Here is a 25,390-nt window from a genome sequence, read left to right as displayed (position 1 = left end):
ACTTTAGGAATCACTCAACTGAAATGGATGAAAATGGGTGAATTTAATTCAGATGACCATTATATCTGCTACTGTGGGCAAGAATCTCATAGAACAAATGGAGTAGCCCCCATAATCAACAAAAGAGTCTGAAATGCAGTACTTGCATTAAAAATGCATTTTTTAACCTTAAAAATGACAGAATGATCTTGGTTTGTTTCCAAGGAAAACCATTCAACATCACAGTAATCCAAGTCTATGACCCAACCATCAATGCCAAAGAAGCTGAAGTTGATCAGTTCCATGAAAACCTAGAAGACCTCCTAGAACTAACAACAAAAATGATGCTCTATTCATCATAGGGGATTGAAATGCTAAAGTAGGAAGTCAAGAGATACCTGGAGTAACAGGCAAGTTTGGCCTTGGAGTACAAAATGAAGTAGGGCAAAGGCTAAAATAATTCTGCCAAGAGAACATACTTATCATAGCAAACACTCTTTTTCAAGAACACAAGAGATGACTTTACACATGGACACTACCAAATGATCAGTATTGAAATCAGGTTGATTACATTATTTCGTGCTGAGGCTGGAGAAGCTGTATACAGTTAGAAAAAACAAGACCTGAAGCTGAGTATGGCTTAGGTCATCAGATCCTCATAACAAAATCCAGGCTTAACTAAAGAAAGTGGGGGAAAACCACTAGGCTTGTCAGGTATGACTTAAATCAAACCCTTTATAAATATACAATGGAGGTGATGAATAGATTCAAGGGATATGATCTAGTAAACAGAATGCCTGAAGAATATGGATGGAGGCCTATAATAATTGTATAGGAGGCAGCAAACAAAACCATCCCAAAGAAAAAGAAATGCTCAAAATCCTCCAAGCTGGGCTTCAGTATTACATGAACTGAGAACTTCCTGATGTTCAAGCTGGGTTTAGAAAAGGGCAGAGGATCCAGAGATCAAATTACAAGCATTCACTGGATCATAGAGAAAGCAAGGGAATTCCAGGAAAACATCTACCTCTGTTTCATTGACTACGCTAAAGCCTTTGACAGTGTGGATCATAACAAACTGTGGAAAACTCTTTAAAGTGATGGTAATACCAGACCGTCTTATCTGTCTCCTGAGAAATATGTATGAATCTCAAGAAGCAACAGTTAGAACCCTGTATAGAACAACTGACTGATTCAGAATTGAGAAAGGAATATTACAAGGTTGTTTATTGTCACTATGTTTATTTAACTTACACATAGAGCACATCATGTGAAATGCTGGGTTAGATGAGTTACAAGCTGGAATCAAGATTGCTGGGAGAAATATCAGCAACCTCAGATATGCAGATTATACCACTCAAATGGCAGAAAGTGAAGAGGAACTAAAGAGCTTCTTGATGAGGGTGAAGGAGGAGAGTGAAAAAGACAGCTTAAAACTCAATATTAAAAAAACTATGATCGCGGCATCTGGTCCCATCACTTCATGGCAAATAGTAGAGGAAAAGGTGGAAGCAGTGACAGATTTCCTCTTCTTGGGCTCTAAAATCACTGTGGATGGTGACTCCATGAAATTAGAAGACAATTGCTTCTTGGCAGGAAAGCCATGACAAAGCTAGACAGTGTGTTAAAAAGCAAAGACATCTCTTTGCTGACAAAGGTCCGTATAGTCAAGGCTCTGGTCTTTCCAGTGGTCATGTACAGATGTGAGAACTGGACAATAAAGAAGATAGAGCACTGAAGAATTGATGTTTTCTCACTGTGGTGCTTGAGAGTCCTTTGGAAAGTAAGGAGATCAAACTGGTCAATCTTAAAGGAAATCAGCCCTAAATACTCTTTGGAAGGACTGGTGCTAAAGCTGAAGCTCCAATACTTTGGCCACCTATGTGAACAGCTGACTCGTTGGAAAAGACCCTGATGCTGGGAAAGATTGAAGGCAGAGGGAGAAGAGGATGAAAGAGGATGAGATGGTTGGATGGCATCACTGATTCATTGGACATGAACTTGGGCAAACTCTGGGTGATGGTGAGGGCCAGAGAATCCTGAGGTGCTGTAGTCCATGCGGTTGTGAATAGTTGGACACAACTTTGTGACTGAACAACAACACTGCAATTCATATAAAAAGCTTGACTTAAGGAAAGTTATTATTATTATTACAGGAAAACAACAATCCACTGTTATATGCTTAGTAGGTTTCTGGCAGGCAGAGATGGTCTTCAGAGGCTCTGGTCACTATCTGAAGTCCCATCATCACAAGCTTGACTGGGTCTTCCCTCAGATGCAGAGACACTTCTCTGTAACCCATCAGCCACCATTCATTGTGAAGCTCTGGAAATCAGGCTCTTGTTCTGCCCTTTGGCATGTGTTCAGGACCAATGGTTTCTCCTTTCAACTCCATTGACTTCATTCAGATAATCACTGAAATCATTAATATTGGAAAGAGAAGTTTGTATTGTTAGTGTTTGGAAGACAAAAGAAGAACCAAATCATTCAAAAATTTCAGGAATTGAATTTACTCCTTTTGTATGCTTTGCACTGCTCCCAGTACCCTGAAGTCCTTAGAGCCACAGCAACTATGAGGTTGTTCATTTAGAGTTAAGTGGCATGAACCTGGAGCCAGGGTTTCTAGGTTCAAATCCTCTCTCTACCACTTCATAACTGTGTGATGGTGAGCAAGTTAATCTAATACATTTGTACCTAGGTTTCCCCAACTGTAAAATTGGGCTGGTGGTAATTTAGTCACTAAATTTGTTCAACTCTTGTAGCACCATGGACTGTAGACCACTAGGCTCCTCTGTCCATGGGATTTTCTGGGCAAGAATACTGGACTGGGTTGCCAGTATCTTCTCCAGGGCATCTTCCCAACCCAGGGATTGAACCTGTGTCTCCTGCATTGCAGGTGGATTCTTCACCACTGAGTCACCAGAGAAATCCTGTAAAATTGGGCTAATGATATTCAATAGTGTCTACCTCACAAGGTTTCTAAGATTAAATGAGTTATTATCTATAAAGTAGTTAGAACAGTATTCAACAAATATTTACATGGCACATAATAACTGTTGTATAAAATAAATCCTTACTCTGCCCTCACAGAAATTCATCATTGTCTATCAGTTACCAAGTCTTATTGATTTTGCTTTCTAAATACCTTCCAAATCTATCCCTTTCTTTTGATTCCCAGGGTTCTGGTTTTGTCTGGTTTTTGTTGTTTATTTTATAGTTTGCTGCTCTAGTGTTAGTCACTCAGTTGTGTCTGACTCTATGGACTGTAGTCCATTAGGCTCCTCATTCATACTGGAGTGAGTAGCCATTTCCTTCTCCAAAGGATCTTTCTGACCCAGGGATTGAACCCTTGTCTCTTATGTCTCCTGCATTGGCAGGCATATTCTTTACTGTCTGAGCCACAGTGATTTTGCTTTCTAAATGCCTTCCAAATCTGTCCTTCTTCTGACTCCCAGGGTTCTTGTTTTGTCTGAGACTTCATCACTTCTTGCCTGGATGACTGTAATCCAGATCAATTAGACATCCTTCCACCCTCCTACTGACTACCAGGATCATATTCTTACAATCTTATGACACCACTGTCATGACTCTAGTGGCTCTCCTATCAAAGTTGGCAAGGTTCAAACCCATGGCATGGTATCTCAGGACCTTTACACTTTGGTCCCAGAACTTTTCCAGTCTCATCTCAAGTCACCCTTCTCCCATCACTTGTGCCCCAACTACTCCTGCATGCCACATTCTATCCCAGCCATGTTTTCTCATAAAAAATTTTCTCTGTCTTGAATGTCAGCCTACAATACTCCTGTCTACTTTCTAAATTCCTACTTATCCTGCAGCCTCCATCTAAAGTATCCTCTTGTCAGTGACATCTTCTCTGACTCCCCTGACACCCCTGGGGCAAAATTACTTTCTACCACTACAGTATCCTACAGCTCATTCAATATTCAGCTATTTAGCTGCATATCAGTTGTAATGTAACCATGTATCTACCAGACTGTGAAAACAAGGCCATATGTCATCATACATTCATTTATTCAACCACAATGAGGTTGGAGACAAATTTATAAACAAGGCACACTTGATCTCAGTCTTTGTGGAGCTTATAATCAAGTACCCAAGAAATAAACAAACAAACAAAAAATAAATAATTATCAAGTATAATGAGTACCAAGAAGGAAAAAACATGCTTCTGTGGTGGAGAAAAACAGGGAGTGACATTTCTACATCCTTAGTACTAATCATGCCCTCTGGCTCATATGCCCTCATGAGTGCAGTCAGATTGGCAGAGACCATTGTGATTACTCATTTTAGTTATCAAGTGATTGATTTCATTTCAACCCTAATCCCAAGTTCTGTACAAATATATCCCTACAATAAGACATAATCACTATGGCAACTATTTACTTCCTGTTGTAAAACATTCACAGATCCTGGCCATTCATCAACTAGTAGATGTAGAGGGAAGTAGGGGGAAATTTCAGTCTTTCAGAAATGTGAGTCTACATCAGAGCCAGACAGAAATTTGTGGATTATAAATCCTGGTCTTAAATTAGCATGAGCCCTAAAGGACATCTGAAGTGAGCAGTGGTTTCTCAAAGCATGGCCCCTGGACCAGCACCAGCATCACCTGGGAAATTGTTAGAAATGTAAATTCTCAGAGTCGGCCTCAGACTTACTAAATTAGAAATTCAGCAAGGGGGCCGTTAAACTGTTTTTTTTTTTTTTTTAAGCCTTTAGGTGATGCTGCTACAAACTTTAGTTTCAGAGCTATATATAAAAATCTAAATCTTGCATAACTTGTCACACTGATTACTCTTACTCTGAGTAGGATTACAATGAAAAGGGACATTCCAGGTATGTCATATTAACTTTCTGACCTCGTGTCTCCAAGCTCTCTGGCAACTTAATCTCATGAAAGTACTTGCCATTTCCTAATTATGCCAGCTTCTGTGCCCTGAGTTATTGCCTTTGCCTAAAAAATTAATAAATCTTCCTTGCCCTTTAAGACCAAGTTGAAATTCCAGCAACTCTGGGGTGGCTTATCTGACCTCTCCAGCAGAACTAATCACTCTCCTTTTGTCATTTTATAGTGTGTTGTATATATTTTCCCCATAGTCTTCATCATATTATATGGTTATTGGTGATATACACAAATTTCATGGTTTCTTCCTTGCCCACAGTTCCTAAAAGAGCATCTCTCTACAAGTAGAGATCTCTATAAGTAGAGATGCCTGCTCACCAGGAGTGCAGACCTCACCCCAAAGCAGCCAATACAAGCTCACTCATAACTTGAGTGGTCTAGTTCAAATAAATAGTTAGACTATTCTAGATTCTCCTCCTTGAGAATTTGGACTGAGACATCAAATTGACCATCGATTTGCAGTCGGACATAAAGCAACAGAGTGGTGACATACATGGGGCCAAGGTGAAGAATCCATGGGGTCATAAATGACTCACAAGTACAGCAAGGAATCCTATCTTCCATGAGAGGGGAGAAAGGCAGGTGTGCAGAGGAGAACAGGGAGATCTTCTTGAGAGGTGGAATGTGACTGCAGTTTCTCATGGTTATTCTACTGTCTTTCAAGTTTATGAGACGATTTTTAAACATTATAAACTTCATTTTATTTGAGTACTTGTGAGGTCCTTCGTTCTCTTGTAGTCACTGGAGCAGTGAATATTCATTCACAATATTCATTCACAAGCTTCCAAGTCATGGCACTGGCTTCCCAGGTGGTGCTGGTTGTAAAGAATCGGGCTGCCAATGCAGGAGATACAAGAGACATGGGTTTCATCCCTGGGTCAGGAAGATCCCCTGTAGAAGGAAGTAGCAACCTATTCTAGTGTTCTTGCCTGGGAAATCCCATGGGCAGAAGACCCTGGCAGGCTAGTCCATGGGGCCACAGAGTTGGACACGACTAAATGAGTAAGTAGTGGTACAAAACAACCACCGTGTTGTTATACCATAGATTCTGTGGGTGAGGAATTAGGATTTGGCTCAGCAGGAATGACCTGTCTCCTTTTCATGCTCCTTGAAGTATTGGACCTCAGCTGTGAATATCTGAAAGGCTAGAGGCTTGGAAAGATCTGGAAGCTTCTTCACTCACATAATATGTTGCCTTGGTTGAGATTGTCAATTGAAATGCCTACACACAACCTCTCCAAATGATTTGGGCCACCTCACAACATAGCAGCCTCAGAATAAACATACATTTTATGTGATAGTTCAGGGCTTCAAGAGCAAGTATTCCAAAAATTTAGGCAGAATATGTACAACCTTTTACAACCTAGGCTTGGAAGTCACACTACTTCCATGGTACCCTATTCATTAAAGCACTTACAAGCCAGCACAGAATACAGGGGAGGAGAGATAGAACACATCTCTTTATGGGAGGAATGTCAAAGAATTTGACACCATGCTTTAAAATCATCACAATGTGCTAATAATGGGCTTCTTTTCAAGAGCAGGCTGTGTTCACTGATTCCAGCTGTGAAGAATAAGACCTCACACACAATAAAGAGAAAATAGGGTGTTTGCAAATATCTTACACTTCAATCTACTGAATCTGTTAATCACTATAGAAATGATATGGTGTGATTTCAGTATTCTTGAAGTGTACAGAGGTTGGGGTAATATTCAGTCTTGCCAGAATTTATTGAGATGTGGGATTAGGACTAACATAATTTATGTTGGCTTATAATGTACAAATAACTCAAATACTTCAATAAAAAGAACACAAATAACCTAGTAAAATAGATATAAATAGACACCTCATCAAAGGAGATATACTGATGGCTAATAGCACACAAAAAGATAGTTATCATTAGTCATTAGAGAAATGCGACCTTATACTTCATACACTCTAGGATGGCTATAGTAATAAAGACAGATAATAACAAATGTTGGTGAGGACATGGGGAAACCTAGCCTTCATGTATTACTGGTGGGAATGTAAAATGATGCAGCTGCTTTGGAAAACAGCTTGGTGGTATCTTAAAAAGTTAACTATGAATTTACCATATTCCATTTTTTGTAGACTCTTATGTATCTTCCCAAGTGAAACAAAAACACAGATTTGGACATGATTTTTCTTAGCAAAATTATTCAAAAATAGCCAAATATTGAAAGCAATCTAAATATCCATCAACAAGTGAGTGGATAAATAAAAGGTGATACAGTCATATAATGAAATACTATTCAACACTTAAAAATTTTTTTTGATTTAATAATAATTGCTCTACAGAATTTTGGTGTTTTCAGTTCAACCTCAACATGAATCAGCCATAGGTATACATATATATACATATATTTGAATCTCCCTCCCATCTCCCACCCCATCCCATCCCTCTAGGTTGATACAGAGCCTCTGTTTGAGTCTCCTGAGCCATACCCATTGGCTATCTATTTTACATATGGTAATGTAAGTTTCCATGTTACTCTTTCCATACATCTCACCCTCTCCTCCCCTCTCCCCATGTCCATAAGTCAATTTCTATGTCTCTTTCTCCATTGTTGCCCTGTAAATAAATTCTTCAATACCGTTTTTTCTAGATTCTGTATATATGTGTTAGAATATGGTATTTCTCTTTCTCTTTCTGACTTACTTCAACATTTAAAAGAAATGGACTACTGATAAATGCTATGACATGGATTAAGCCTAAAAATCATTACGTGAAAGAAGCCACTTAATATGAGACCACGTATTACATGGCTCTACTTAAATGGAATTTCCAGAAAAGGCAAATCTATGAAGACTAAAAGCAGTTATTTGTTGCCTGGGTGGATGGGTAGTAAGGAGAATTAAGAGTAAATAGGCATAAGGAATTTTATCAGGGTAAAAGAAATGTTTTAAAACCGATTTATGAAGATGGTTGCACCACTTGGTGAATTTATTCTGAAAATCATTGAAATATGGGCAGTTTATATACTATATAAAACTTGCTTCTATTGGTTACAAAAATAAATTTATTTTTGAAAAGAATAAATTCAAATTTTTCTTCATTTTTATTTTACTTTTTCTGAACTGATCTTTATTTCTGAATATGCAGCACATATAGAGTGAACTTTAGAAAGATATATTTATTCTGTCAAAGAACTAGACTTACGAGACCACAAGAGAATAATGTGCATGCTGGCTGGCAGTTGATCATGACTAATTGATTGAGGCCAATGAATGCAGAGATTAAGAGCAGGGTTTGGAGTCAGATATACTAAGGATCAAATCTTGCCTCCACTTCCATTACTTGATGGGTAAAATTGACTAAATTTCTAGATGACAGTTTGTTCACATACAAAATGAAGATTAAGCAAACCTCAAAGGATTGTCAGAATTAAATGAGATCATGTTTTGGAAACACATATAAATGGTAGCTATGAACCATTACTGAGTGATATAAAAGTAATTTCCCCATTTATTAAAAATATGTTTTAGAGGTTTTTTTTTTTTCCTGGTAAACAGCCTGAGGTGACCTCTAGAAATGGTTCACTATTCACTTGACCCAGAAAACCCCACCAAATCATGCAAATCTAGAGCTTTGAATCTTCCTGTTCACTTTTAGAACACTCATTAAACCATCCAGGCCATCAAGGGTATGCATATCTGAAAAGCCACCACGTATCTGAAGGATGTCCCTTCATAGAAGCAATATGTGCCATTTCGTTGTTACAATGGTGGAGTTGGTAGGTGTATACAGGCCAGCTAGTGGGGCTGGACACAGAGTTGGTGGCCCAAAAAGACTACTGAATTATTACTGAACATGCTCAAAAGTGCAGAGAGTAATGCTGAACTTGGTGGTGCTAGTAGTAAAGAACTTGCCTGACAGTGCAGGAGACATAAGAGACACAAGTTTGATCCTTGAGGCAGGAAGATCCCCTGGAGGAGGAAATGGCAACCCACTCCAGTATTCTTGCCTGGAGAATCTCATGGACAGAGAAGTCTGGCAGGCTATACAGTCCATAGGGTTGCAAAGAGTTAGACACAACTGAAGCAACTTAGCATGCAAAGCTGAACTTAATGTAGATGTAAATGTAGAGTCTCTGGTCATTGAACACAGCCAGATGACAAAGCCTCCAAGATGTGGTGCAGAACTTACAGAGCTCATGGTCAAATAAACCCATACATGAGCTCTCCTCACCACATTGAGGTGATCCTTACTGAAAAAGAAGATCGTTCCTAAACCAGAAGAGAATATTTCACAGAAGAAAAAGATATCCCAGAAGAAATTGAAGAAACAAAAACTTATGGCTCAGGAATAAATGAAGCAAATAATAATAAATGCAAATAAAAGTAAAAAAATGTCTAAAACTTTAAATATGGATTTTGTATTTCAGTGCTTAATAGACACTCAGTAAATGTTAGCAAATTTTTAAAAGCCCATATAACTCTTGCCACATTGTCTTAATATATATAAATTAAAGCTTAATCCAACTTTTTCTTGTCTCCAAATCATATTAGATATGCTTTTTTTTTTTTTTTTTTTTTCTTTTTTAACTGATTCATTTGTACTCAGTTGTTTCTAGGGCTAAGATAGATAACTATAGGATTTGGGATAAGCATGCTATCAGAAACTTTCAATTATTTTCGTGGTTTTTGACTGTGAATACTCTAGATTATCTCTTCTATAGTTCTAAAAATAGTCTTTTCTTCTCAAAAAGTGGTTACTGATCTTACAGCTCTCTTTCCTATATCAACAGCAAAAGGAAGAAAACCAGGGACAAAATACAGTATTTCCTCCGCTGTTCACTGCTCCCATCTTCCCTGACCTCTCCCAGCCGCAGGGAGGTAGGAGTGAGGTCTGCAAAGTGAAGCTCCTCCTCAACAGGAAGGCTGCTTTCCACAAACCTGACGGAAGTCATTGTCTACTTAATTTAAAGAATAAAGACATCTTTTTCCTCCTGAAAGATGCTTCCTGCTGCTAACTGCTCTTCCAGATGTTGCTTGAAATTAAATTCAATGGGAGGCATATTTACTGTTGAAATTGCCCATGGAACTTGCAACTTCTATAGTTTAGGCATAGAAAAAGACACTAAAATGAACTTTAGAGACTCTTCTATTCTAATCCTTTCAAGTAAGGAATTTGCTTCTGATGCAACTGTTTTAGTAAGAGTTCCTTCAAGCTAATGGTTTAAAGATTTTATGTATATTACATGTGTGCTTCTGTGTGTATAGAAAAATGTTCTGGAACAGAATCAGTTCTAAACAGATTTGAAGCATCATAGTATTTCTCAAACTTTTGTGGCTTGAGAACCACATGAAGGACTTGTGAAACAGATTGCTACTCGCCTCCTTCCCCTCCCCAGTTTCTGATTTAGCAGATCTAGGATGGAGACAGAGAAATTACATTTCCAACAAGTTCCTAGCTCATGTCCATGATACTGGTCCAGAGACTACACTTTGAGAACCATCATTCTAGAAGAATGACTACTCTATCTGCTGACCCAAATTCTTAGAGTCACCATTTTAAACTGCAGTATTCAAACAAATGATTTTCCATTGTGAATCTTCTGAATGAAGAACTCTGAAACCTTTACTACTCTAAGTGTTATCCTTTTTTTTGCTGTTTCTTTTTTAACACAGATTTTTGTTGCCTAGGGAACAGATTGAGCTGGAAGAGGTTTCTTAACCAAAGTGTTCCCCAGTTCAAGATTTTATTTCCTATAAACCAATACATATCTTCAAGTAGATCACTTCTCTTTTCCAGGTCTCTGCTACTTAATTTCTATACAGGAGTATATGTATATTTCTTATCACATTCCTCTTTTTAAAAGATGAAAAGTAAAATAATTAAATCATGGTTTATATAAGAATTTAAAACAAGGTAAAGGCTGACACACATATGTTACTGATTCTCACATTTGTCCTTTGTGTGGACATTTTAAAATTGCGTAACATTTTATCTTCTTCCCTTTGTGCTTGTGGGGAGTACATGGTGAGAAAAATATCATCATATAATTAACAAGATATTGTAACCTGGGATATTCTTAGTGTAGGTTTGACTTTATATAATAAATGTGGTTCTAAAAAAATTAAGTATAGATGAACCTGATGTCAAATCCAATTCTCTTACTAGTTCTCATCATAGAATTAAACATAGGCTCCTTTGGGGGAGGGTGGGGAATGGCTCTAACACATAATAAAGGCATACCTAAGACTATAATAAACCATTTAAATAGAAAATGGTAATTTTCTGATAAAAATAATAACAGCTAATCTATGCCACAAATTATGAATACCAAGTAGCTAAGGTCATTCTCATATTTGATACACTTGCTTAAAGGTCGGTCCTGAAAAACTGTCAGGCTAGCTGAAGAAAATTTCCTTCTCTTCCTAGTGATGAAATGTCACTAGGAAAGCCAGCAGTGATAAACTGCAGCAATTAACACATGCAGGGGATAACATGTCCTCTAGAGACACACACATGTCTCCTGTAGGCCAGGAGATTTGTACAGCTTTAAAGCTAGTCATCTGGCATGGTATATCAAGTTAATTCTTTAGAATTAAAATTTTGGCTGTTAAAATTTCTCTAAGCAGCAGTGCCACAAAGTGGTAAGATCACAGACTCATAACCAAAGAGCCTAGGTTCTATTCCTAACTTTAAAGCATTGGAGCTGCATAACCAGGATCTTGTAATCATAAACCAGCAGCACTGCCATCACCTGGGACCTTGTTAGAAATGCAGACTCTCAACCCTGGCCCAGAATCCACATTTCAAGATACTTGAATAGGCAGATTATATAGTGGCTGCTGGATGAACTTCCCAGTTCCCTCTTTAGGACTGAGATGCTTACTCCCCCAGTGACTGAGGAGGCTGTCCTTATCTGAAAAATGCTATTGATGGTGAGAGCTGCTTTACCAGGGTCATTACCCCTTTTCCAAAGGCAGCCTTCATCCAATGACTGGTGATTGTGAAGGTCTTTGCTCCTGACCCTACTTGGAACTACTCTGAAGGCCACCACATTTTCAAAGTTCCCCTGTGTTGACAGAAACTGTTGCTAAGATTGCACTTGGTCCAAATTCTCTTTCTGCCCAATGTCCCTTTCTTCTTTTGCCTTCTACTGGTGTTTTCCTGAGAGTACTTCTTATTAAACTTTCTTCATGCTAAGCTTCATCTCTAGATCTACTGTCTGGGGAACCAAATCTGCAATAACATTGACATCTGAAATGCTTGAATTTTGGTTATGTAAATTAATCTCTAGCTCTTCAGTTTTCTCATTTGTAAATGGAGATAAGAGTATCTTCAAGGTATGCTGTAAGGATTAAATATCCTAATGTTTGTAAAATACTTAGAGCAGTGACTGACTCTTGCAGTGTCACATAAGTGTTAGTTAACACTATACAGTAAGTCTGTGGATAAGGAGTTAACATCTGCAAAAACTCAGATTCCTCGTAAAATTTTAACAAAACGCTACCATGAATATGCAAAAATTAAGTTCAATTAGGGAATAATCATTTTACTTATATGTTCAATCACATTGCAAGGGCTGATGGGAAGGAAGTGTAGGAACACATATACTAATATGTTATCTGAATTTAAATCAAAGATATCAAGCTGAACCTACCTCAACATAACAAGGGCCATATCTGACAAACCCATAGCAAACATTTTCAACTGTGAAAAACTGAAACCATTTCCTCTAATATTATGAACAAGACAAGGATGTTTACTCTTGCCACTTTTATTAAACATAGTTTGGGGAGTGCTAGCCACAGCATTCAGAAGGGGAAAAAAAATAAAAGGAATCCAAGTTGGAAAAGAAGTAAAGCTCTCACTGTTTGCAGATGACATGATACTATGCATAGAAAATCCTAAAGATGCCACCAGAAAACTACTTGACTGTATTCATGAATTCAGTGTGGTTTCAGGATAAAAAATTAATACACATAACTCTCTTGCATTTCTATACACTAACAACAAAAGTTCAGAAAGAAAAATTAAGGAAACAAGCTCATTTCCTATTGCATCAAAAGAATAAAATTCCTAGGAACAAACCTACCCAGGGAAGCAGAAGATCTCTACTCTGAAAACTATAAGAAACTGATGGAAGAAATCAAAGATGACACAAATAGATGAAAAGATATACCACATTCTTGCGTTGGAAGAATCAATATTGTCAAAATGACTATACTACCCAAGGTAAACTGCAAATTAAATGCAATCCCTATCAAATAACTAATGGTACTTTTTCAAAAAATTAGAACACAATTTTTTAAAAATGTGTATGGAAACACAAATGACCTTAAATAGCCAAAGCAGTCTTGAGAAAGAAAAACTGAGCTGGAGGAATCAGGTTCCCTGACTTCAGACTATACCACAAAGCTCCAGTTATCAAAATAACATGGCACTAGCATGAAAACAAAACTACAGATCAATGGAACAAGATATAAAGTCCAAAAATAATCCCATGCACCTATGGTCAATTAATCTATGCCAAAGGAGGCAAGAGTATACAACGGCAAAAACACACTTTCTTCAATAAGTGGTGCTGGGAATACTGGACAGCCACATGTAAAAGAAATAAATTAGAATGTTTTCAAACACCATACACAAAATAAATTCAAAATGGATTAAAGACATAAATGTAAGACAAGAGCCTATAAAATTCTTAGAGGAAAATATAGGCAGAACACTCTTTGACATAAATCACAGCAATAATCTTCTTTGATCCACCTCCTAGAGTAATGAAAATAAAAACAAAATTAAGCATATAAGACCTAATTAAAACTTTTGCACTGCATAGGAAACCATAAATGAAACAGAAAGACGACTCACAGAATGGGAGAAAATATTTGCAAATGAGGTGACCAACGAGGGACTAATCTCCAAAATATACAAAAACTCATGCAGCTCAATATCAGAAAAAAACAAACTGAATCAAAAATGAGCAGAAGATCTTAATAGACATCCCTCCCAAAAAGACAGACTGGTGGCTAAAAAACACATGAAAAGATGCTTAACATCACTAATTATTAGAGAAATACAAAACAAAACCACAGTGAGGTATCACCTCACACTGGTCAGATTAGCCATCATGAAGATGTCTACAAACAGTAAATGCTGGAGAGCATGTGGAGGACTGAGAACTGTCTTACACTGTTGGTAAAAATGCAAACTGATACAACCATTCTGAAGAACAGTATTAGGTTCCTTAGAAAACTTAAATAAAACTACCATATGATCCAGCAATCTCATTCCTGGGCCAACCAATCTGAAGGAAACCATAATTTAAAAATATACACACACCTTAAAATTCATTTACACTATTTACAGTAGTCAACACCTGAAAGCAACCTAAATGTCCATCAACAAATGTATAGATAGAGATGTGGTAAATATATACAATGGAATATTACTTTGCCTTAAAAAAGAACAAGATAATGCCATTTTCAGCAACATGGATAAACCTGGAGATTATTATACTAAGCGAACTAAAGTCAGTCAGAAAAAGACAAATATTGGTGGCGGTCCTAGGATGGCAGAGGAATAGGATGGGGAGATCACTTTCTTCCCCACAAATTCACCAAAAGATCAATTGAACACTGAGCAAATTCCACAAAACAACTTCTGAACGCTGGCGGAGGACACCAGGGATCCAGAAAGGCAGGCCATTCTCTTCAAAAGGAGGTAGGACAGAATATAAAAGATAAAAAGAGAGACAAAAGAGTAAGGGAGAGAGACTCATCCCAGGGAGGGAGTCATGAAGGAGGAGAAGTTTCCAAGCACCAGGGAGCCCTCTCACCGGCACGTCTGTGGAGAGTTTTGGCATCTCAGAGGGCAACTTAACTGGGAGGGAAAAATTTAAAAAAAACAAAAAAAACCAAAAAAACCCACAGAATACTCTGCTAACCGCAACTCCCAGCGGAGAAGTAGCCCAGATGCTCCTGTCCACCAGCAGTGAGCAGGGGCTGAACAGGGAGGTGAGTGTGCTGCACATTTGGGGTTAGGACCAGGCCTGAATGCCCTGAGGACAATCTGAGGGAGCTAACATGAGATAGCAACCCAAACTGTGGGATAGCCAGAGAGAGGGGAGAGAGAGAGAGAGAGAGAGAGAGAGAGAGAGAGAGAAACTTTCCTGTGAAAAGCTCTAACCTAAGGAACTGCCGGGACTGTTCACAGAACAAAGGACTGAGCGAATACTAGAGGAGAGCTAGCCAACTGAGGACTGGCCCCTCCCTGCGCTGGAAGCAGAGAGGCAGGCGACAGCCAGAGCGGGAAGGTGAGGGGCAATCTTGGCCCCAGAGATGGCATCCTTTACCAAACTGTGAGCAGGCTCCCAGTTGCTAACCAAGTCTTCCTGGGATCCTGGACAGTTGACATCTGCCAGGAGGGTTGCAGTCAAAGATCAGCTCCCCAGAGGAGACACACGGCAGACCTGAGACGACACTGTCACTGCACACCCAGGAAACCGAGCGGCTGGGACCAGGGAGGTGATAAGACACACTGCACACCTGGGAGAGTGCATTCACCAAGCACCTGGTCACCTGAGCTGCTTGCACCTGGGAAGGGCACAAAACACAGACCCAACCGAGTCTGTGCCTTTGAGTAGTACCCAAGAACCTGAACCTGAGTGGCTTAGACCTGGGAGTGCACACAACCCAGGGCCGGCTTTAGACAGTTCCCCTGCAGAGCAACCTGGAGCCTGAGCAGTGTAGACAGGGAAAACACACATGCCATGAGCAGGGGCAAACCCAGTGTGGCCCAGAAACTGTGAGAACTCCCCACACACACCAGTGATATTTATTTGCAGTGTTCCTCCCCCCCACCCCAACAAAACACAACTGAGCAAGCTAACCTACATAAGTGACCACTTCACCCCTGTATATCAGGATGAGAATTAGACACTGAAGAGACTTGCAAACAGAAGAAGCCAAAATAATGAGAGAATAGCTTTGGAAGTGACAGGTGTAACAGATTAAAACCCAGTAGTTAGCATGGACTACATGGGAAGGTGCCTATAGACCTTGAGAAGAAGTATAAGCTGGAACGAAAAACTATCTGAAACTGAACTGACCCCACACTGCCCTCCACAGCTCCAGAGAAATTCCTAGATGTATTTTACTATTCAGATCAGATCAGATCAGATCAGTCGCTCAGTCGTGTCCGACTCTTTGGGACCCCATGAATCGCAGCACGCCAGGCCTCCCTGTCCATCACCAACTCCCGGAGTTCACTCAGACTCACGTCCATCGAGTCAGTGACGCCATCCAGCCATCTCATCCTCTGTCGTCCCCTTCTCCTCTTGCCCCCAATCCCTTCCAGCATCAGAGTCTTTTCCAATGAGTCAACACTTCGCATGAGGTGGCCAAAGTACTGCAGTTTCAGCTTTAGCATCAGTCCTTCCAAAGAAATCCCAGGGCTGATCTCCTTCAGAATGGACTGGTTGGATCTCCTTGCAGTCCAAGGGACTCTCAAGAGTCTTCTCCAACACCACAGTTCAAAAGCATCAATTCTTTGGCGCTCAGCCTTCTTCACAGTCCAACTCTCACATCCATACATGACCACTGGAAAAACCATAGCCTGACTGGACGGACCTTTGTTGGCAAAGTAATGTCTCTGCTTTTGAATATGCTATCTAGGTTGGTCATAACTTTCCTTCCAAGGAGAAAGTGTCTTTTAATTTCATGGCTGCAGTCACCATCTGCAGTGATTTTGGAGCCCAAAAAAATAAAGTCTGACACTGTTTTCCCATCTATTTCCCATAAAGTGATGGGACCAGATTCCCTGATCTTAGTTTTCAGAATGTTGAGCTTTAAGCCAACTTTTTCACTCTCCTTTTTCACTTTCGTCAAGAGACTTTTGAGTTCCTCTTCACTTTCTGCCATAAGGGTGGTGTCATCTGCATATCTGAGGTTATTGATATTTCTCCCAGCAATCTTGATTCCAGCTTGTGCTTCTTCCAGCCCAGTGTTTCTCATGATGTACTCTGCATATAAGTTAAATAAGCAGGGTGACAATATACAGCCTTGACGTACTCCTTTTCCTATTTGGAACCAGTCTGTTGTTCCATGTCCAGTTCTAACTGTTGCTTCCTGACCTGCATACAGGTTTCTCAAGAGGCAGGTCAGGTGGTCTGGTATTCCCATCTCTTTCAGAATTTTCCACAGTTTATTGTGGTCCACACAGTCAAAGGCTTTGGCATAGTCAATAAAGCAGAGATAGATGTTTTTCTGGAACTCTCGTTTTTTTGATGATCCAGCGGATGTTGGCAATTTGATCTCTGGTTCCTCTGCCTTTTCTAAAACCAGATTGAACATCTGGAAGTTCATGATTCACGTATTGCTGAAGCCTGGCTTGGAGAATTTTGAGTATTACTTTACTAGCGTGTGAGATGAGTGCAATTGTGCAGTAGTTTGATCATTCATTGGCATTGCCTTTCTTTTGGATTGGAATGAAAATTGCTCTTTTCCAGTCCTTTAGCCACTGCTGAGTTTTCCAAATTTGCTGGCATATTGAGTGCAGCACTTTCACAGCATCATCTTTCAGGATTTGAAATAGCTCAACTGGAATTCCATCACCTCTACTAACTTTGGCCCACTTGACTTCACATTCCAGGATGTCTGGCTCTAGGTGAGTGATCACACCATCGTGATTATCTTGGTTGTGAAGATATTTTTTGTACAGTTCTTCTGTGTATTCTTGCCACCTCTTCTTAATATCTTCTGTTTCTGTTAGGTCCATACCATTTCTGTCCTTTATCGAGCCCATCTTTGCATGAAATGTTCCCTTGGTATCTCTAATTTTCTTGGAGAGGTCTCTAGTCTTTCCCATTCTGTTGCTTTCCTCTATTTCTTTGCATTTAAAAGGAGGAGAAGAGGGGGAGTCAAAAGGAGAGAGAGAGATCTAGCCAATAATCAGTTCCCTAAGTGTTCTCCACAGCCTGGACACCCAAATAGATTCACAGAGTTAGGTAGAGAAGAGAAGGGGGAGGGAGGAGATAGAGGTGACCTGGGGGAGAAATAGGAGACTCAAAAGGGGAGACACCAATCAAGCCAGTAATTACACTCCTAAGGAAAAATGGGTACTGAATATTGGATTCGTAAAGGTACAAAATTGATAACAAATGCCAAAAATCAAAGATTAAAAATCTAGAGTAAAGGTTAGACTCTCAAAAATACAGTATTAAAAAACCAAAGCAAAATCACAAAAAATATAAAAAAGTGTATATATGAAATTTGCTTTAAAAATAAGGTCTTTTTGGCAAGGTAATAGTAGATTATAAAAATGAAAATTAAAGGAGTAATAAAGAACTTAAAAATTAAAAAAATTTTTATATTAAAAAATGATATGGGGAAACAGTGGAAACAGTGTCAGACTTTATTTTTCTGGGCTCCAAAATCACTGCAGATGGTGACTGCAGCCATGAAATTAAAAGACGCTTACTCCTTGGAAGGAAAGTTATGACCAACCTAGACAGCATATTCAAAAGCAGAGACATTACTCATTCAAATATGAAGAAGAAATCAAAAGCTTTACAGACAAGCAAAAGCTGAGAGAACTCAGCACAACCAAACCAGCTCTTCAACAAATGCTAAAGGATCTTCTCTAGACAGGAAACACAGAAAAGGTTTATAAACTTGAACCCAAAACAACAAAGTTAATGGCAACAAGGTCATACCAATAATTACCTTAAATGTAAATGAGTTGACTGCCCCAACCAAAAGACAAAGACTGGCTGAATGGATACAAAAATAAGACCCTTATACATGCTGTCTACAAGAGACCCACCTCCAACCAAGGGACACATACAGACTGAAAGTGAAGGGCTGGAAAAAGATTTTCCATGCAAATAGAGACCAAAAGAAAGCAGGAGTAGCAATACTCATATCAGATAAAATAGACTTTGAGATAAAGGCCATGAAAGAGACAAAGAAGGACACTACATAATGATCAAAGGATCAGTCCAAGAAGAAGATATAACAACTGTAAATATATATGCACCCAATATAGGAGCACTGCAATATGTAAGGCAAATGCTAACAAGTATGAAAGGGGAAATTAACAGTAACACAATAATAGTGAGACAATTTAATACCCCACTCACACCTATGGATAGATCAACTAAACAGAAAATTAGCAAGGAAACACAAACTTTAAATGATACAATGGACTGGTTAGGCCTAATTCATATCTATGGGACACTTCATCCCAAAACAATGAATTTCACCTTTTTCTCAAGTGCATACAGAACATTCTCCGGGCTAGATCACATCCTGGGTCATAAATCTAGCCTTGGTAAATTAAAAAAAAAAAAAATGAAATCATTTCAAGGTCTTTTCTCATCACAATGTGGTAAGATTAGATGTCAACTACAGGAAAAAAAAATATTAAAAATACAAACATATGGAGACTAAACAACACGCTTCTGAATAACCAACAAATCACAGAGGAAATCAAAAAAGAAATAAAAATATGTATAGAAAAGAATGAAAATGAAAACACAACAACCCAAAACCTATGGGATTCAGTAAAAGCAGTGCTAAGGGGAAGGTTCATAGCAATACAAGCTTATCTCAAGAAAGAAGAGAAAAATCAAATAAATAAACTAACTCTACACCTAAAGCAACTAGAAAAAGAGGAAATAAAGAACACCAGGGTTATCAGAAGGAAATAAATCATAAAAATTAGGGCAGAAATAAGTGAAAAAGAAACAAAGGAGACCATAACAAAAATCAACAAAGCTAAAAGCTGGCTCTTTGAGGAGATAAATAAAATAGACAAACCATTAGCCAGACTCATCAAGAAAAAAAGGGAGAAGAATCAAATCAACAGAATTAGAAATGAAAATGGAGAAATCACAACAGACAACACAGAAATACAAAGGATTATAAGAGACTACTATTAGCAACTATATGCCAATAAAATGGACAACTTGGAAGAAATGGGCAAATTCTTAGAAAAGTAAAACTTTTCAAAACTGAACCAGGAAGCAATAGAAAATTTTAACTGACCCATCACAAGCACAGAAATCGAAAATGTAATCAGAAACCTTCCAACAAACAAAAGCCCAGGACCAGACAGCTTCACAGCTGAATTCTACCAAAAATTTAGAGAAGAGCTAACGCGTATCCTACTCAAATTATTCCAGAAAATTGCAGAGGCAGGTAAACTTCCAAATTCATTGTATGAGGCCACCATCACCCTAATACCAAAACCTGACAAAGATTCCACAAAAAAAGAAAACTACAGGCCAATATCACTGATGAACATAGATGTAAAAATCCTTAACAAAATTCTAGCAAACAGAATCCAACAATATATTAAAAAGATCATACATCATGACAAGTGGCTTTATCCCAGGGATGCAAGGATTCTTCAATATTTGCAAGTCAATCAATGTGATACACCACATTAACAAATTGAAAAATAAAAGCCATACGATTATCTCAATAGATGCAGAGAAAGCCTTTGACAAAATTCAACATCCATTTATGATAAAAAAAAAAAAAAAACAAACCTCCAGAAAGTAGGCATAGAAGGAACATACCTCAACATAATAAAAGTCATATATGATAAACCCACAGCAAACATTATCCTCAATGGTGAAAAAATTGAAAGCATCTCCCCCTAAAGTTAGGAACAAGACAAGGGTGCCCACTCTTACCACTACTATTCAACATAGTTTTGGAAGTTTTAGCCACAGCAGAGAAGAAAAAGAAATCAAAGGAACCCAAATTGGAAAAAAAGAAGTAAAACTCTCACTGTTTGCAGACGACATGATTCTCTACATAGAAAACCCTAAAGTCTCCACCAGAAAATTACTAGAGCTAATCAATGAATATAGTAAAGCTGCAGGATATAAAATCAACACACGAAAACCCCTTCCATTCCTATACACTAACAATGAGAAAACAGAAAGAGAAATTAAAGAAACAATTCCATTCACCATTGCAATGAAAAGAATAAAATACTTAGGAATAAATCTACCTAAGGAAACGAAAGACCTATCTATAGAAAGCTATAAAACACTGATGATAAAAATCAAAGAGGACACAAATAGATGGAGAAATATACCATGTTCATGGACTGGAATAATCAATATAGTGAAAATGAGTATACTACCCAAAGCAATCTATAGATTCAATGCAATCCCTATCAAGCTACCAACGGTATTTTTCAGAGAAATCAAGCAAATAATTTCATGATTTGTATGGAAATACACCTCGAAAAGCCAAAACAGTCTTGAGAAAGAAGAATGGAACCGGAGGAATCAACCTGACTCACTTCAGGCTCTACTACAAAGCCACAGTCATCAAGACAGTATGGTACTGGCACAAAGACAGAAATATAGATCAATGGAACAAAATAGAAAGCCCAGAGATAAATCCACGCACCTATGGACACCTTATCTTTGACAAAGGAGGCAAGAATATACAATGGATTAAAGACAATCTCTTTAACAAGTGATGCTGGGAAAACTGGTCAACCACTTGTAAAAGAATGAAACTAGAACACCTTCTAATGCCATACACGGAAATAAACTCAAAATGGATTAAAGATCTAAATGTAAGACCAGAAAGTATAAAACTCTTAGAGGAGAACATAGGCAAAACACTCTCCAACATAAATCACAGCAGGATCCTCTATGACCCACCTCCCAGAATATTGGAAATAAAAGGAAAATTAAACAAATGGGACCTAATTAAACTTAAAAGCTTCTGCACAACAAAGGAAACTATAAGCAAGGTGAAAATACAGCCTTCAGAATGGGAGAAAATAATAGCAAATGAAGCAACTGACAAAGAACTAATCTCAAAAATATACAAGCAACTCCTGCAGCTCAATTCCAGAAAAATAAATGATGCAATCAAAAAATGGACCAAAGAACTAAACAGACATTTCTCCAAAGAAAACATACAGATGGCTAACAAACACATGAAAAGATGCTCAACATCACTCATTATCAGAGAAATGCAAATCAAAACCACAGTGAGGTACCATTCACACCAGTCAGAATGGCTGCTACTCAAAAGTCTACAACAATGAACGCTGGAGAGGGTGTGGAGGAAAGGGAACCCTCTTACACAGTTGGTGGGAATGCAAACTAGTACAGCCACTATGGAGAACAGTGTGGAGATTCCTTAAAAAACTGGAAATAGAACTGCCTTATGACCCAGCAATCCCACGGCTGGGCATACACACCTAGGAAACCAGAACTGAAAGAGACACGTGTACCCCAGTGTTCATCGCAGCACTGTTTATAACAGCCAAGACATGGAAGCAACCTAGATGTCCATTAGCAGATGAATGGGTAAGAAAGCAGTGGTACATATACACCATGGATTACTCAGCTATTAAAAAGAATGCATTTGAATCAGTTCTAATGAGGTGGATGAAACTGGAGCCTATTATACAGAGTGAAGTATGTCAGAAAGAAAAACACCAACACAGTATATTAATGCATATATATGGAATTTAGGAAGATGGTAATGATGACCTTATATGCGAGACAGCAAAAGAGACACAGATGTAAAGAACAGACTTTTGGACTCTGTGGGAGAAGGTGAGGGTGGGATGATTTGAGATAATAGCATTGAAACATGTATATTATCATATGTGAAATAGATTGCCAGTCCAGGTTCAATGCATGAGACAGGGTGCTCAGGGCTGGTGCACTGAGATGACCCTGAGGGACGGGATGGGGAGGAAGGTAGGTGGGAGGTTCAGGATGAGGAACACATGTACACCCATGGCTGATGCATGTCAATGTATGGCAAAAACCACTACAATACTGTAAAGTAATTAGCCTTCAATTAAAATAAATAAATAAATAAAAATAAAAAGACAAATATTATATGGTATAATTTATATATGGAATCTAAAAAAATGATACAAATGAACTTACTCACAAAATAGAAACAGACACACTGACTTTTAAAACAAGCTTATGGTTATCAAAGGTGAAAGGCTGGGGGAAATAAGGAGCTTGGGACTAACATATACACAATATCACACGTAAAATAGATAATCAACAAAGACCTACTGTATGGCATATGGATCTCAGCATTCTGCAATAACCTATATGGGAAAAGAATCTGAAAAATAATGGATATATGTGTATGCATGCTGTGATTCATGGGGTCGCAAAGAGTCGGACATGACTGAGCAACTGATCTGATCTGATAATTGAATCACTTTGTTGTACACCTGAGGCTAATACAACATTGTAAATCAACTATCAATTCAGTTCAGTCTCTCAGTTGTGTCCGATTCTGCAACCCCATGAATCACAGCATGCCAGGCCTCCCTGTCCATCACCAACTCCCGGAGTTCACTCAGACTCATGTTCATTGAGTCAGTGATGCCATCCAGCCATCTCATCCTCTGTTGTCCCCTTCTCCTCCTGCCCTCAATCCCTCCCAGCATCAGAGTCTTTTCCAATGAGTCAACTCTTCACATGAGGTGGCCAAAATACTGGAGTTTCAGCTTTAACATCATTCCTTCCAAAGAAATCCCAGGGCTGATCTCTTTGCAGTCCAAGGGACTCTCAAGAGTCTTCTCCAACACCACAGTTCAAAAGCATCAATTCTTCGGCACTCAGCCTTCTTCACAGTCCAGCTCTCACACCCACACATGACCACTGGAAAAACCATGGCCTTGACTAGACGGACCTTTGTTGGCAAAGTAATGTCTCTATTTTTCAATATGCTATCTAGGTTGGTCATAACTTTCCTTCCAAGGAATAAATGTCTTTTAATTTCATGGCTGCAGTCACCATCTGCAGTGATTTTGGAGCCCAGAAAAATAAAGTCTGACACTGTTTCCGCTGTTTCCCCATCTATTTCCCATGAAGTGATGGGACCAGATGCCATGATCTTTGTTTTCTGAATGTTGAACTTTAAGCCAACTTTTTCACTCTCCTCTTTCACTTTCATCAAGAGGCTTTTTAGTTCTTCTTCACTTTCTGCCATAAGGGTGGTGTCATCTGCATATCTGAGGTTATTGTCATTTCTCCTTGCAATCTTGATTCCAGCTTGTGCTTCTTCCAGCCCCCAATATAAAATAAAAATTAAAATAACAAAAAATTTATTGCCAAGATTAATAAAACAAACTACTGATACTTTTTCTTCATACTCACATATGATAATATAATGAAATAACATAAAATAAGTTAATGATTTTCTAAAATGCTTATCTACACCTGAGGATAATTAAAATTCATGCCAGGTTTTGAATGTTAGCAACAAATAATATAAGTAAAAATTTTTCAAGAGTTTAAAAACAAAATTCTATCAGGGATTCATTAAAATTTTACTGTCAACAAATTTTAAAAACTCCTCCTATGCATATCATATTTAAACTTCAGAAAAATTAAAAATATTTAAAGAAGCAAAAGGAGGAAAACACCTTACCTACAGAGAAACAAGTATAAGAATTACGGGGGACTTTTTCTCAGAAACTATGCAAGCAAAAATGAGTGAAATAGAATATTTAAAGTATTGAAAGAAAAAAAATAACCCTTGTAGAAGTCCACATCCAGTAAAATTATCCTTCAAAAGCAAAAGAGAAATAAATACTTTCTCATACAAAGTTATTTAGGAATTTATTGCCAGATCACCTACACTGCAAGAAATATTAAAAGAAGTTCTTCAGAAAGCTGAATATGGTATGAGTCAAAAACTTGGATTTACTAAGGAAAGAAAGAAAGAACATTGGAGAAGGAATAAGTGAAGGTAAAATAGCATGATTTATTTTTCCTGTTCTTAGTTGATCTAATAGGTAATTCTTTGAAGTAGTATTGGGGGGAAAATGTACTGAGTGATTATAAGATATGGATGAGTGAAATGAATAACAACAATGTTGTAAGAGACAAGAGAGGGCTTGAGATATATCTCAATATCTTTACTTTCTTGAAACTCATCTCTTGCAGTCCATTACTTTGGAAACTGGACCATTGTGACTGACTTGATAAACTACTAGGATACTTTGAGATCTTAATTTAGTCATAAGAGGTTTTTGTTTTGTTTTGTTTTTTCAAATTTGCGATTTTTCTAACTTTATTTGCAGTACAAGTATCTCCACAACCTTCAGGAAAAGTCTTAATCTTATGCAAACTTTTGTTTCCTCTCCAATAATCCTATATTTGGAAACTGGAACAGTTATAAATCTCTGAAACTTTAAATTCTTCTCAGATTTTCTTTTGGTAAAGCTGGAAACCAGAGGTACATGGAAGTCACTGACTATTTGGATGTCTTAGGTGCACTAAATTAAATGACCACCATTTTGGTTGGGTTTACCATTAGGTAATTTTGATCATTTGATCCAAGCTAAATCTTATCACTTTTTATAAATTTTTAGTAGAAAATCATGTTTATTTAGTTCTCAGTGGAGTCTGGTGTTATGCCATAGTACCCTCAAATTATTTACTCTTTAAGAGATAGCCTTGAATCAAAGTTGGTGTTTGAGCCAAATTTCCTTT

The 25,390-nt window shown here is 38.1% G+C and overlaps 1 long non-coding RNA gene across 1 annotated transcript in view; it reads right to left on the bottom strand.

Moving 5' to 3' along the window:
• Nucleotides 1–1,239: 1,239 nt before the first annotated feature.
• LOC147379097 (uncharacterized) overlaps nucleotides 1,240–25,390 on the bottom strand; it is a 54,345-nt gene continuing 30,194 nt past the window's right edge. Inside the window, exon 3 of the long non-coding RNA XR_015145997.1 lies at nucleotides 1,240–2,394. This is a non-coding gene — a long non-coding RNA (uncharacterized LOC147379097). The remainder of the gene's footprint in view (nucleotides 2,395–25,390) is intronic.

Source organism: Bos grunniens, chromosome 1, assembly GCF_055505025.1.
Source record: "Bos grunniens cultivar Pamir isolate PY7600 chromosome 1, Bosgru_T2T1.0, whole genome shotgun sequence".
In the NCBI taxonomy this organism is placed as follows: domain Eukaryota; kingdom Metazoa; phylum Chordata; class Mammalia; order Artiodactyla; family Bovidae; genus Bos; species Bos grunniens.
This window is presented reverse-complemented; position numbering and strand designations above follow the sequence as displayed.